Raw genomic sequence first — 13862 nt, 5'->3', positions numbered from 1 at the left:
TATGAGTTCAAATCCCAGTCCTGCAGAAAAGAAAATGGCATCTACATGCTATGTGATGCCCAATTAGTAGGTATTTCATTTGGCTTCCATTCAATGAATGTGATTGTTTAAATGCTTCATAAAATAATTAATATCGAGTGTCCTATAATGTAATTGTGTATAATTTTATCCTCGAATCATTCACGTACTGCCCATTTAATCATGACATACATCACATTCCTTTGGCAATCCTATGAATAAGAATGTCTTTCATAGGATCTGCTGCCATTTGTTGGTGGCAGGACCAGGATTCAAACTGTGGGCTCCAGCTCCTACCACTTAAACCTGAGGATAGGGAACTCACAGGTCTGTCCACGAACATCAGCAAAACCAATGATTAGCCAGGCATCAGTGGCTCTCAGCAGTCCTCCTTAAAACTTAAAAGGCTGTGAAAGGAGGATCATGGTCAAAGTCACCCTAGGCAGGAAAGTCCTTGAGACTCCTCTCCAACTTGTGCCAACAAAGCCAGAAGTAAAGCTGTGTGGCTCCAGTGGTAGAGAGCTAGCCTTGATCAAAAGCAACTCACAGATTGTGCCCAGATCCTGAGTTCAAGGTCTGGGAACATCAGACATACACAACAATCTGGTCAGCCATCCAGCTAAAGCAGGTCACCCTCTTGTCCCCAACTGGATTGGATAGAATTCCCTGGGAAAGGGGCTGCAATCCTTTTGACTCCACCCATTCTGCCTGCATCACCAGATACTAGCCACACCACAATTGATTCATGGTTCTTTCTGACTAATGGGATACAAGAATGGTTGCCACGCCCACATTCCATGCTGCCCAGTAGCACCATGATTCCTTCTGTTTGTTGACACCACTACCAGCAGTTGAGAAAGGTAGAGGTGGCTGAGTGGTGAGCAAGAGACTCGAGGCCTAGGAGGAGAGGCCTTTCTCAGGCCCACCATGTGCCTGCCTGAGCCCTGGCCCCCTCCCCCCATTCCCCATGGAGCAGCATTTCAAACCTGGTGCTGCTGCCTCTGACCCATGGTTTCCTCAGGCAATGAGGCAATGTTTTGCCATGAGCCAGCTTGGGGCCCTGACCTGGTCCTGGCTCCCCTGAACTCTGCTCATGGCCTGAGTGTCTGTCATGCCTTTGCTATTGCTGCTTGCCCCACCTGGAGCACCTGCCAACAGCTTCTGCCAGAAACACATGTAAATGGCTGCCACACAGCCCCGCACCCTGCGACCCCATATCCCCTCCCCTCCGACCGGGACCCGAGCCTCTCCTGTACACCACAGTCTGGCCCATGCACTGCCACAAATGTGCCCCAGGGGTTGGGGTGGGTTTTGACCCAAGGATCCCACCCCCATCCCCAGCAGCTAGTGTACCAGGAAACGGGGAGATGCAGGGTTGGGTGAGGAGTGGGTGCCACAGATCCCCTGACCTGGAGCAGTGAGAGCCACATAGCTGTACATCTGCACACTGCCTCTCCCTGGTGGGAACCCGGTGGCTTTAGTCAGAGGTGGGGAGCATCATGTCTACACCTGCTTTCTACGGTCTTTTCCTTTTTGTCTGGGGATGGGAGGTGTTGGATGCAGAAGATAGACACCCTTGCAGTGTGAGCCCTTGTCTTCTGTGCTCGGTCAACCTTTCACCTGAAGACAGAGAGACAGAGAGAGAGAGATTATCTTTTTCCTTGTACAGCCTGACTGTGCTCAGGTGAGTGATAAGTTGGCAAATTGCAGGTGCTGCATGGATGAGTATTCTGTCAACGGTCTGGATGTTTGTGTGTGTTTGTGTTTGTGTGTGTGTGTGTGTGTGTGTGTGTGTGTGTGTGTGTGTGTGTGTATAGGTGGGTTGTAACAAGGAGGCTGAATGCTTTGGTAACTTCTACCTGCTATCTTTGGAGCATGTATGGGCTTCACAGCTGAGGTCTCGGGCTTGGAAGGGGGAGAGGCTTGAAGCGGACACAGCACTGTTAAATTACCAGAACAAGGGAATCTGTGTGCAATGGAGCTGTGTACTCCCTTGGGGCTGGTTGGTGGGAGTGGGAGCTTGGGAGGACCTGGGGGTGCGGCCTGCAGGGAGCAGGCTTCCCAGGGGGACAGAGAGCATGGCCAACACTTAATAAGCATATGAATTCTGCTAGTACCAAGCGCAACAGCATAGGTCAGACTCTGGGTCTTCTCATCATGACGTCTGATGGGTGAGGCCAACCCTATTTTAAATCTTGAGCTGTAATCTTCAGGTCTCAGCCTTCTGAGCCTCTGGCACCGGGACTCCGGTTCTTTTTGGTATATTAGGGTTTGACCTCAAGTCCTTAGGCTTGCCAGTGAGCTCTTCTACCATGCGAGTCAAGCTTTTCTGTCTTGGGCATTTCTGAGATGGAGAATTAACATATGCTCAGCCTGGGCTGGATCATGGCCCTCCTATCTGTGACAGGCATGAGCCACCAGGCGCGGTCATCTGCAGTTGGGTTGGTAGACATGTAGCACAACGCTCAGTCATTGGTTTAGATGGATTGTCCCAAACTCAGTCCATAGCAGCCGATTCTAGACCAGAGGTGAAGCTCTGGGTTGGGCCTCAACCATTAGACTTCAATCTCATCATGATACAGTTGTGAGGAAACAAGGGATTAATACAGAGGGATCTCTGGAGCAGGGACAGGCACAGAGGGAGGGGCCATCTGATACTGTTCTTGGCAATTCTGTGAGCATATTATACCCGGAAAGATCTCAGATGGTGTCTGTTATTAATGGTGCAACAGGTATGGGATTATGAAACAAAACATGGCTCACTTTATTATCCTATCCCCATGAGTATCGGGATCCTTCACTTTGTTCAGTTTTGAAGCTGGGGAAACTGAGGCACAAAGAAGCCAGTTGACCTACTAATGACTCCCAGCTGACAGGAAGGTCAGCCTGACTTCTCTGCCATGCTCCCTAGTGCAATGGGTGCTATTCAGTCCACTTCTTGTGGTGGGAAGTCCACTTCTTTTCAGTCATGGGGCTTGAAATTTGGACCTGGGGCAGCTCTCTGAGCTCCTCAGCTCAAAGCTAGCACTCTACCACTTGAGTCACAGCACCACTTCCAGTTTTCTGGTGGTATTTTGGGGATAAGAGTCTCACAGGTGTTCCTACCCGGGCTGGCTATAAACCATGATCTTCATATCTCAGCCTCCATTGTACTTAGGATTAAAGGCCTGAGCCACTGACACCTGGCTTAAGTGTAACTCTGACCTTCTTCCTTTCTCTTTCTCTCTTAGGAACTGATTCAATTGGGTGCTGGAGGAGGTGGCCCAGCATCCCCATGTGGTTGGAACCAAGGTGGCCCTCTCATTCAGGAGGTAGTCTGTGGATCAGGAACTGTCTCACTCAGTCTGTTGTACCAGCTCCATGAGGTATGTCCCTTTGTGCCCTGGCTACACTGTGACAGTTATCCATTGCCCATCTAGCCTTACTGGACTCAGTACTGTGTCCAATGCTCTTTTCTAGCAAAAATTTCTGGCTAAAATTATGATACATAGTTAGAGAATTAAAATGTAATGCCATCTTAAGAAAGTAATTTAGGGTTCTGGGAATGTGGCTTCATGGTATGGTGATTGCGTACCTTGCATGAAACCCTGGGTTCAATTCCTAAGTACCACATAAATTGAAAAGGAAACACTGGAAGTGGTCCTGTGCCTCAAGTAGTGGAGGGTTAGCCTTGAGGAAAAAACCAAAAAGCTGAGGAATAATTCCCAAGCGCTGAGTTTCAGCCCCAGGACTGCCAAAACAACAGCAGCAACAACAACAATGAACATTTAGTTAGTAAATGCAAAATAAAGAACCCATACTTGGAATATATAATTCCTCCTTCCCTACTGATACCTGACAATAGTTCCTAATTCATGTACTTTACCTATGTTAGGATACTGTGTTGAAAATATGTTTTGTTCATTAGATCACAGCAATTAATGCCAGTAATGTGCTTAGATGTCAGATGAAGATTAATTCTGGAAATTCAAAGATTCCAGGCTTTTGAGTGGGGTCACTGCTAATCACAATGAGAAGGGTAGTCTAAGTGAGATTTGGAAACTATTTTGGCCAGTCATTGCTCCAAAAAGGCAGAGGCTAATTAAGAGTTGTGACAGAAGAGAAGGACTAACTCCAGATGGAAAGAAAAAATGATAATAACTAAGGTATAGCAGAAACCGTTCTAGGGAACCATTCTTGGTTATTGAAGAACTAGTTATCAACTAGGCTTATTCCTCATTGCCTTTAGCATTCAAAATCTCCAAGGCTAGTTCTTAATCTCTGTGTGATAAATGTATCTCTTTCTATGCTGTTCTTTCATACCTGATCTCCTTTGCTTTCTAAAAATCTGTCTTTCCTACTTGGAAAAAATTATATTAAGCGAAGTAAACCAGGCCCAAAGAAACATAGGCCCCATGGTTTCCCTTATTTGCAATAGCTAGCATATGTATGAGTCAAGCGGAAAAGTTCAGATAATATGATGTTAGGAAAATAAACCCTTAGATATGTATTTTAATGTTTTTTTCTTTCATGCATGTGTTTCTAACACATTTATAAGATTATTTCTTTGTTGCTTTGTATGCCACTCCCCTACAGTATAACCCCTGCTTTCACTATATTTGATGTCAGTATAACTTGTGGAGGAGATGGGGAAAAACAAGTCGTTTAAGGATAGAGGTGGACCTGTTGCAACAGTGAGAAGTACAAGTTGTCATGTCAAAAACGAGCTTTACAACATAGGTGGGGGGGAGAAGGATTGGGACTGGGGGGGGGGAGGGGGAAGGCTGGGAAGGGATGTGAAGGGTAAACAAAGGAGGAGGCTGCAATGCTTGGTAAGAAATGAACGCATTATCCTGCCCATGTAATTGTAACCCCTCTGTACAGTATGTTCACAAATAAAATAAAATAAATAAAAAAATAAAAATCTGTCTTTCTTTATTTCTCTATGAACATTTCCTGAAACTAAATACAACTACAAAGATGAAAGAGGATGCTAATGTAAGAGTTCCCTAGCTCATGAGTCATTAATGCAACAAAATGGAAAAGGAGGACATATTTATTGCTACCTCAATTATTCTGAAAAGTTGCAATGTCAAATCATTTGGTTCAGATTTTCATTCTTTGTCTACATAGTGCCACTAAGTGCACATAAATGCAAATATGAGCCAGGTGCTGGTGGCTCATGCCTGTAATCCTATCTACTCAGGAGTTTGAGACCAGAGGATTGTAGTTCAAAGCCAGCCTGGTCAGGAAAGTCCATGAAACACTTATCTTCAATTAACCCCAGAAATCTGGAAGTGGTGCTGCAGCTAAAGTAGTAGAGTGCTCAAGTTGTGCTGAAGAGCTGAGAGACAGTGCCCAGGATCAATGTTCAATCCCCACAACCAACAAAAAAGTGCAAATATAGCTTTAAATTTCCCCCAAAGGAATGATGAAGTCAATAGTAATCTTCCCAAATGATTTAGTAGTACACCTATTTTTGCTAACTTATTTTTTATGGCTTCTTTGCTAAACATATTCTCTTCTTTAAAAATTGTAAAATATTAGCTTTATAATAAACTTCATCTAAAATTTCTTGGTTCAAAAGAGAAGTTCATACAGGTGATGTCGCGTAGCTTTCTTACTGTCTTAGTTCAAAGTCAACCCAGGCAAGAGAGTCTGTCAAACTGTTATGTGTAATTAAACACCAAAAAAGCCAGAAGTGGAGTTTTGGCTCAAGCAGTGGAATATTAGGTTTGGGCCAGGTGGGAAAGAAAGACAACTGTTCAGGGACAGGGGCCAGTCTCTAAGTTCAAGTCCCAGAACCAGCACAAACTAAACAAACAAGCACACTAAACAAACCCTGGGTATTTCTTTGGGACTCTCCTTAAAATAGTGGTGGTCCGAGAAGTGGCTGCTCTTGCTGATCATACTCACTTGATCCTGCTTTTTTGGAATCCTTATTGCTATGGAAAACTCAGGACCAGACTAAAGGAATTGATAACTGATTCCCGCAACAAGAGAATCATCTCAGGAGTGAAACATCCATCCATAGGACACTTTAAAACCTCCATATCTTTGCTTCTTTGCAGTAGAACACTTTTAAAACAAACTTACTTCCTTTTGTTCTATGCTGGCCTTCAAATGGCATATTGTTTCCTTTTCTAATACTCTCAACCAGAAGTTTACAGACAAGTTTTATATGAGTAAAAGACACACTCAAAAAAGTCAGGGACAGAGTTTCCTTCCAGCCTTGGATTCTTTTCTTGTACAGTAAAAAGGAAAGCAATAGTTAATTTGAACTTTGTAATTTCTCTACGTTCAATTCCTCTCCTGGGATCAGTTTACACTTCCAGTAACAGTTACTTCCACTTACTTCCAGTAACAATCTATGATGCTGCTCAAAAAAAAAAAAGGATGTTTTCTGGTTTCATTGAAATAGCACAAGGACACATTTGGACATGAGGTAACACATGTTACAAATGATTCTGGCATTCTATTTGCCTAGATACTCTTTAAAGAGAGTTAAAATTAGAACACAGTTAATAGATAATTCCCACAGTTCATGTGTACCATGTTAATGTGAATAATCTAGACAGAGTTGCCAACAAATGGATGACATTAATTTACACATTTAGAAAAACCAATTTTTTAAGGGTTTGTTTTAATATGGTATGAAGAGAGTAATTATGTGACATCTTCTTTCTTTTACCTATATATAACACAGGAAGCCATTTCCTTATTTACATGCCTCTGTATACCTGGAGAAAAATGGTAGGTTTCGAGTTTGTTTTCTATTTTGTTTTTGTTTGATTGGTTCATCTTAGAGCTTGAACTCTTGGCCTGGGCAGTGTCTCTGAGCCTGTTTATACTCAAGGCTCGTGCCCTACTACTTCAACCTCAGTGCCACTTGAGTCTGTCTTTTGTGGAGAAGTTTTTTGGAGATAAGATTCTAAGAAACCTTCCTGCCTGGGTGGACTTTGAACCATAATTTTCCTATCTTAGCATCCTGAATATCTATGATAGTTAAAAAAGTATAAATATAAATAATATTTGCAAGTGTTCTGATCTCAAGAATTCCAGTGGAACAAAAATGATGCAGCTCAGTTTATTGTGGTGTTCTTTTCAGAACAAGGAGGGCGTCACGTTTGCAGAGGTGTAGTATTTTTTCAAAATAGAGATAAGGTATTCATGATGTGAATTAAGGAATTTTAAGGTGCCACTTACAAGTTGGAAACTGTTGGGTTAGGATGACTTTATGGCATAAATCTTGGGAATGATGGTCATAAAAATAATAGCTTACTCTGATAATTGCTTACTCTTGAAGAATTAATTATTACATATGCTTCATAGTTTTATCCTCTACCAGAATGTGGTTATTTTTCTGTTGACTTCTCAATCTGTAACACCTCATTGGAAACTGCATCTATTGCAGAATTGCATAACATGCAAACATGTACTGTTTTGAATTTCTCAGGAATGTTGAGAATTTAAAAATGAGTAGTTATTAGTCATATGAATTTTGAAGAACACATATATTCTGTCCTCTTCACAACTAACTTACTTTTAAAAGTTATGGGTTTCTGTAGCATTAAACTCTTTTCTGTTTTAGAATGAGAAAGTACTAAATTTATTCTTTTTTGAAAAATTTGGCATGTATATTGTGAAAATATTGTCTAGTTGGATAACATTCAAGTTGATGACTCTCGGATAAAGAAAGGGTAATTAATTCAAATTAGATGCCAAATAGTATTAATTTTTAAAATATTACTATATAAAGAATATTATTTACTGTGCCAATACAGTGAAATTATATTTTACGCAGCTTATTTTTCCAATTTTATTATCAAAGTGATGTACAGTGCGGTTACAGTAATTGTAAGGTATTAAATCATAACTTTTCAAACTTGTTAACCCTCCCTCATTTTTCTCACAGTTTTCCTTCACCCCTTCACTCCTCACAAGTTGTAATGTATCTTTCCAACATATTGTCTTGTGAGTATTGCTATTGCATTGGTTTGCCTTTTGTCCTTTGTCTCACCATTATGCTTTTCCTCTTCCCTTCACTAATTAAGGCAAATGTATACACAATACAAAATGAAATACAGCAGGGATAAACCATAGGGGAAAAACCCAAAGAAAACAAATCACATAGTTCATCAGAAACAACAACCACAAATGAAAAAAATCTGGTTCCATATCTTGGAATTCGTTTTGCTTAGCATCAGCTAATATGGTTATATATACACATAACAAAGCCACTGGAAAATAATAGCTGCATGGATACTATATCATGAAAACAGCATGTTAACTTTTTGATGGTAAAGGTGGAATTAGGATTGGTGAATTCGCTGTTGTCATAAAGGATTTTCAAGAGTTTTAAAGTAATGACAGTTAAATTTTAATTGTTCAAAATTTTTAACAACTTAGCCTATTAAAAAATTTAAATTTCCTGGAAGAATAGGCTTTCATGCAAAGAAATCCAAAGAGACTTAGTAGAGAGGGAGCATTGTGGATGAAGATGGCTCTTCTTCACACTAAACAAACAAACCTGAGAAACCTTGCTGTAAATCCTGTAGGTTCCCTTGGATTTGTCCTTACCCAGGAACTATATTCTCACTGTTTGAAACAAAGTTGTATTGGAATTTAAATTCAAAGTTCTTAAAAAAGTAAGGCGTCAAAATTTGTGAATTTACCTTTAATTACCAAACAGTAATTCTCTGAAAAAGATAATTTGAGTCAAAATATTTAGGGAGAAAATGCCCTCCACAATGAAAGACGGTCTACAGCAGTGAAGGGAGGCCGAAACTTTTTGATATAAATTGTGGTAGTATTTTTACTCCCTAAAGTGATTTTACAGAGCCCATTTGGCTCACTACAATGCAAGACATGAAAATAAATTCCACATCCAATGAGGCAACTTGAAGAGTTTAAAAAGACAAATAATGAAGATGTAGCATTGGTGGAGCCCGTGTAGTCCTTCAGCTTCACTAGACTTGAAGCCAAGAAGCTGTGATTAATTGGAACTCCGGCAAGAGCTAAGAGGAGGACATAGAAGTGGGACATAGAAGCATTGTCCTTTTGTAACAGACACTGTCTTCCAAGGTATGGGTGATTTAACTCTATTCTCCTCCATACATCTTGGTGAAGAAATACAAGACCAAGAGAAAAATAATCTATTGAAATAATTTTGCATAGAATAACTTCACTGTTCCTGATACAGTATGTAAGGAGAATCTTAAGAGAGAAGATAAAAGTGCAGTATTTTTTGGTTTCCTCTAAGCATCATGTTAGCAAAATATATCTTTGAGGTTAGACAATTCTGATTGAACCAACAAGTGATGGAGTACTTATTTTTGTGGGCACTTTAGACACAAGAAGTATTTCAAGGTAAAAGAAAAAAATATAGCCAAATATTTGTGAGCACAGCTTCTTGGACTGGAGACAAAGTTTTACATTAGATTTCTCAGCATTAATATAGATGTTGTTTCATGGCGACCAAATGCAAGAGGGAAGGTTAATGTACTCACTTGGCCAATTAAACAGCATGAAAGAAGAAAATGGCAAATAATATTTAATGAATTACTTTGGACAATTACTTTGCCAAAAGAAAGAAGGAAAAATATAATTCAAATTCAATTGACTTAAAAGTATGAAGAAAGAGTAGTGAAGAGAGATTAGAGAAAATATAGAGGATTGTTTTCTCTCCAGTGGAGTAATGGGTTCTTGATCTTGTTTCTTCCATTCTATCCTCACAAGCTACCAAGTGTGTCTCAGAACTGGATTATCCAGTTTAGACAGAAAACTCATAGAAGAAAGATACTATTTGCAGCAGATGTAGGTGATTTATAACCTTAGACAATCTATTTAATTCTGTTCAAAATTCTCCCCTATCCCAAACTTTCCTCTTCGAACAGCTTTGCTTGCTTTTCCCAAGACTGCCATTCATTAACTGATTAAAATTTTGAGAGGTCATATTCATACTCTCTAGAGATTGCTGTTTGGTTGTGATTTTTGTGTGTTTTTGTTTCTTTTCGTGTTTTTTAACTGAATTTTAAAAGGTTGTGCAATTGTGTTACAGTTAAATATATCCATCTAATTGTCCAATGCTCCTAGATCAGAGTCACTCCTTCCATCATTCTCAACCAATCCTTTCTCCAAGACTTATTTCCAATTTACCACTTCCTTTATCATATGTGTACATTGACTATTCTAGCTTTATTGCCCCTTGTTCATTTTTCATTCATTCTATGTCTTTAGTATATTTCCATTCTGGTTTCAACGTCCTGATAGTCATTCTGTTAAACTGTCTATTAATACTTTGAAAGGTTTATATACATTCCATGGACTTTAAATCCTGCATATTCTTGAACTGATGTCAGCTTATATTTCCATAATTCATTCATAGGCAGCAACAATTTGCAAGACTGGAGACGTGAGGCACCTAAACATGATTTTATTCTCATCCATTTGGAAGATTAACCTTTAGTCAAAAAGAAAGTTAAAAAATGGCTTAGAATGTATTCCTAACTATGAATTTTTATAAATGGCTTTGTACAATGGTGTGATTCTTTTATTTTACATGGAATAATATTTTCTACTACCTATAAGTTTTGGAAATAGAAGAAAATTAAAATTTATACCTAGAGAGGAATACTATAGAAATAGAAGACAGATATTAGGTTTGTCATACCTCTGATGAGTACCCATATTCAAGACTTAAAGTCATTTCTTACTATGTTAGACAGAGAGAAAACATAAAATAACATATGATAAGGCAACTATTTGTGACTTTTTAAAATATACCTTATTAAATGATGAAATTTATTAGCTTCCGTTTGGGTTTGATATTTAGGAGGCTGATCTATTTAACACATTTCTGGAAGGCCCTTACTGAAAAACACAAATTGTGGGTGATACTATTTCTACACTTTAATGAATGGTTGAACGTGTTTGGCATTAGTGCTGTGTAAATAATTCAACTCTATTGTAACTTGCTCTCTACATTTGAAAAATTTGTAAGTCACTAAGTATCATCAACTTGTCAAATGTTATTTTGGCGAATGTGATTTTAAAAAGTTTATTTGAAAAGGAATATACTTTCAGGAGATTAAATGTAGATTATCATTGGTTTGAGAGTGACATTTTTATACCACAGAACCATGTTGTACTGAAGTCCCAGTGTTTTGAAGCACTCCTTAGTGCTTCAAATTTTTTTTCTGAATTACATTTGACCTCTAAGTAAAGTTTTCCGGGTTGTGGTAGACCAATTATCGATCTATCCTTCCAGGAACTATTTTTTGGCCCACTTATATTGGAATAAAATCTTTCATTAATCATAGAGGAGGGGTATTAAAAATAATCTTATGACACTTTGTGAACTTGTTCACTCATATTGGCTGGTCATCTGTAAGTTGAATGTTTGAATTACAGTACTTTCTCTCAAATTTTGTGCTCATCCTTCATTTTAAGTTGCCTTGCATTTCACAATTGCTTACTGCTAATTCCTGGATCTCAAGGAATTGGGGCCCTGGAACACAGGAAATGAGAAATTGAGATGGGTCTTCAATTACTTTGTGTTGACATGTTGCATGGGCCTGGGTGAGAAGTATTGCCCTTGTTATCTGATGATGCAGGTAACTGTGACCTGGGATCCCAGGACCCATGGGTACTGCAGAAGAATAATATTTTTTAGACATCTTAGCAAAATTTGGGCATAATCAGTAGGAATTCTTCAGAAATATGGAGAAAGACAGTTTGGGACAAGCGAGTTAAAACAATAAACAGAACAGCAGACTAAAATCCATTATAGATTAGCGGAAAACATTGTTTTTTTTTAACATGTGAATTCAGAAGACCAAGAACAGTTGGAATGTATCACAAGTTTATACTAAAGACATTGCATTGATACTTTTTATATTCTAATATATATTTTAAACCTAATTATTTATATTCCAATTCTATTTATTGGAATAAATAAATATCAATTTATTTGTCAAATTATCAACTAATTCTAGTAAGTTTCACTGTGTGAAATATAAGATCAGCACATATAAATATAAAATATATAACTATATATAATATAATTAAAAGGCACACGTTTTGCATTGTTCTGTTGTAGTTACTGCATCAAAGGCAACTCTGTTTTAAAGTATTATTCCATTATCTCTACCTCAGTGTTTGATATAGTTAGACCTAAAGCTTTACCATTTGTAGATTTACAGCATGGAGGCAAGAGGAAACACTGTGATTAAAACATTATGAATTTAATGCCTAATAACGAGGAGAAACACATGGACTTCTCCTGCAACTATGAAAATATTTGGTGATAAAAAGGCATTAGTGTAAGTTCCTGCCCAGTTGGATGGTAGATAGGCCAGGACATTAAGTAATCATGCATACTAACAATTTTTTCACCTTCTTGGCTTTAGCTACTTTTGAAATGGAAGATATAATAAACAATTATAATTTGATAAAATACCTTCTAGTCTGAACAGTTCTGTTTGAACTGTTCAGATCTCTATGATCCCTTGTAACCAAGATGAGTTTTGTTCCAGTAAGACAATCTATGCTGTCAGTGTAAGATATTCTGGTTGGTCTGTTCCCACATGGAAGAAGGGTAAAGGGTCAGGTGCCAGTAACACCTCATTTGGGAAAATGTCAGCTGAAGAAGTTTAGAAATAGCTCTTAAGCAACGCTTACTTTGAATCCATTAGGATTCAAAGAATCGACTGATCAATATAATTTTTTCGACTATTCACAGAATTTTAGGGAAATAAGATCGATAGCATTGTTAGGAACAATAAGGTTTCCTTGTTACAGGTAGGCACCCATAGATATAAGCCTGTATAAAGATTGCATCATTAACTACTTAAATTTAGAGGATACTACATGCTTCAGCAGTACGTATACTCAAATTACACTACAGAGATTAACATGGCACTTGCACAAGGATAATATGAAAATTTGAGAAGTATTCCATATTTTTCACTGTTCAGATGCAAGAAATGAAAAAGTTATTAAAAAGTTGATTACAAAATTACAAGTGTAACAATACAAGTAATTCATATAATTCAATTTAGTTTGATATCAGTGTATTAAATCTTCACCTCAGAAAGGCTTTTACATACCATAAACTTTACAAAACTTTTCAAATTAGACAACATTGTCATTTTATCCCAAAGAAAAATAATATTAAGACCTAGAAAAAAAAAGGAATCAAACTGTTTCTATATGGAATGCAATCGGAAAGGACACATTAATGACCCTATATATTATAAAATAATGTAGAATTCAAAGTATATCTAAGAGACAATAAAATAAATTATGAACATTATGCAAACATAGAATATAGAATATTTTAAAATATATTTTTTCAGACAAGCACCAGAAATCTTGTAGTTCCTGTACTACTCATTTCAACAGGTAAGTTAAAATTATTTCTGATTAAAAAAATCACAAACTCTGAAGAAATCATTATACATGAATACAAAAACTATTGAATACTTTTTGATATCCAATGCAGGCAATTCGCTTGGAAGAATTCCGCAGAATCCATGAATTTTTACAGTAAAATATTGGTGTTGCCCGGCACTGGTGGCTCATGCCTATAATCCTAGCTACACAGGAGACTGAGATCTGAGGATCATGGTTCAAAGCCAGCCTGAGAAGGAAAGTCTATGCTACTCTAATCTCCAATAAATCACTAGAAAACTGGAAGTGGAGCTGTGGCTCAAGTGGTAGAGCCCTCACCTTGAGTTGAAGAGCACATGGATACCTCCCAGGCCCAGAGTTCAAGCCCCATGACCGACCAAAAAGAAAAAGATATTCCTCATATTTGGATTGTGAAAATATTTTGTAGGGACACAAAAGATGGACTCGCATTT

General features: G+C 38.3%; 1 pseudogene; it reads left to right on the top strand.

Annotated features, from left to right (window-relative positions):
- Positions 1-12867: 12867 nt before the first annotated feature.
- Positions 12868-12964, top strand: LOC122099441 (annotated as a pseudogene).
- The last annotated feature ends 898 nt before the right edge of the window (positions 12965-13862 follow it).

This window comes from Dipodomys spectabilis, unplaced genomic scaffold (genome assembly GCF_019054845.1).
Source record: "Dipodomys spectabilis isolate Male_0828 unplaced genomic scaffold, ASM1905484v1 ptg000514l, whole genome shotgun sequence".
Lineage (NCBI taxonomy): Eukaryota > Metazoa > Chordata > Mammalia > Rodentia > Heteromyidae > Dipodomys > Dipodomys spectabilis.
The sequence above is the reverse complement of the archived record's forward strand: the minus strand, read 5'-3'. Positions and strand labels throughout refer to the sequence as shown.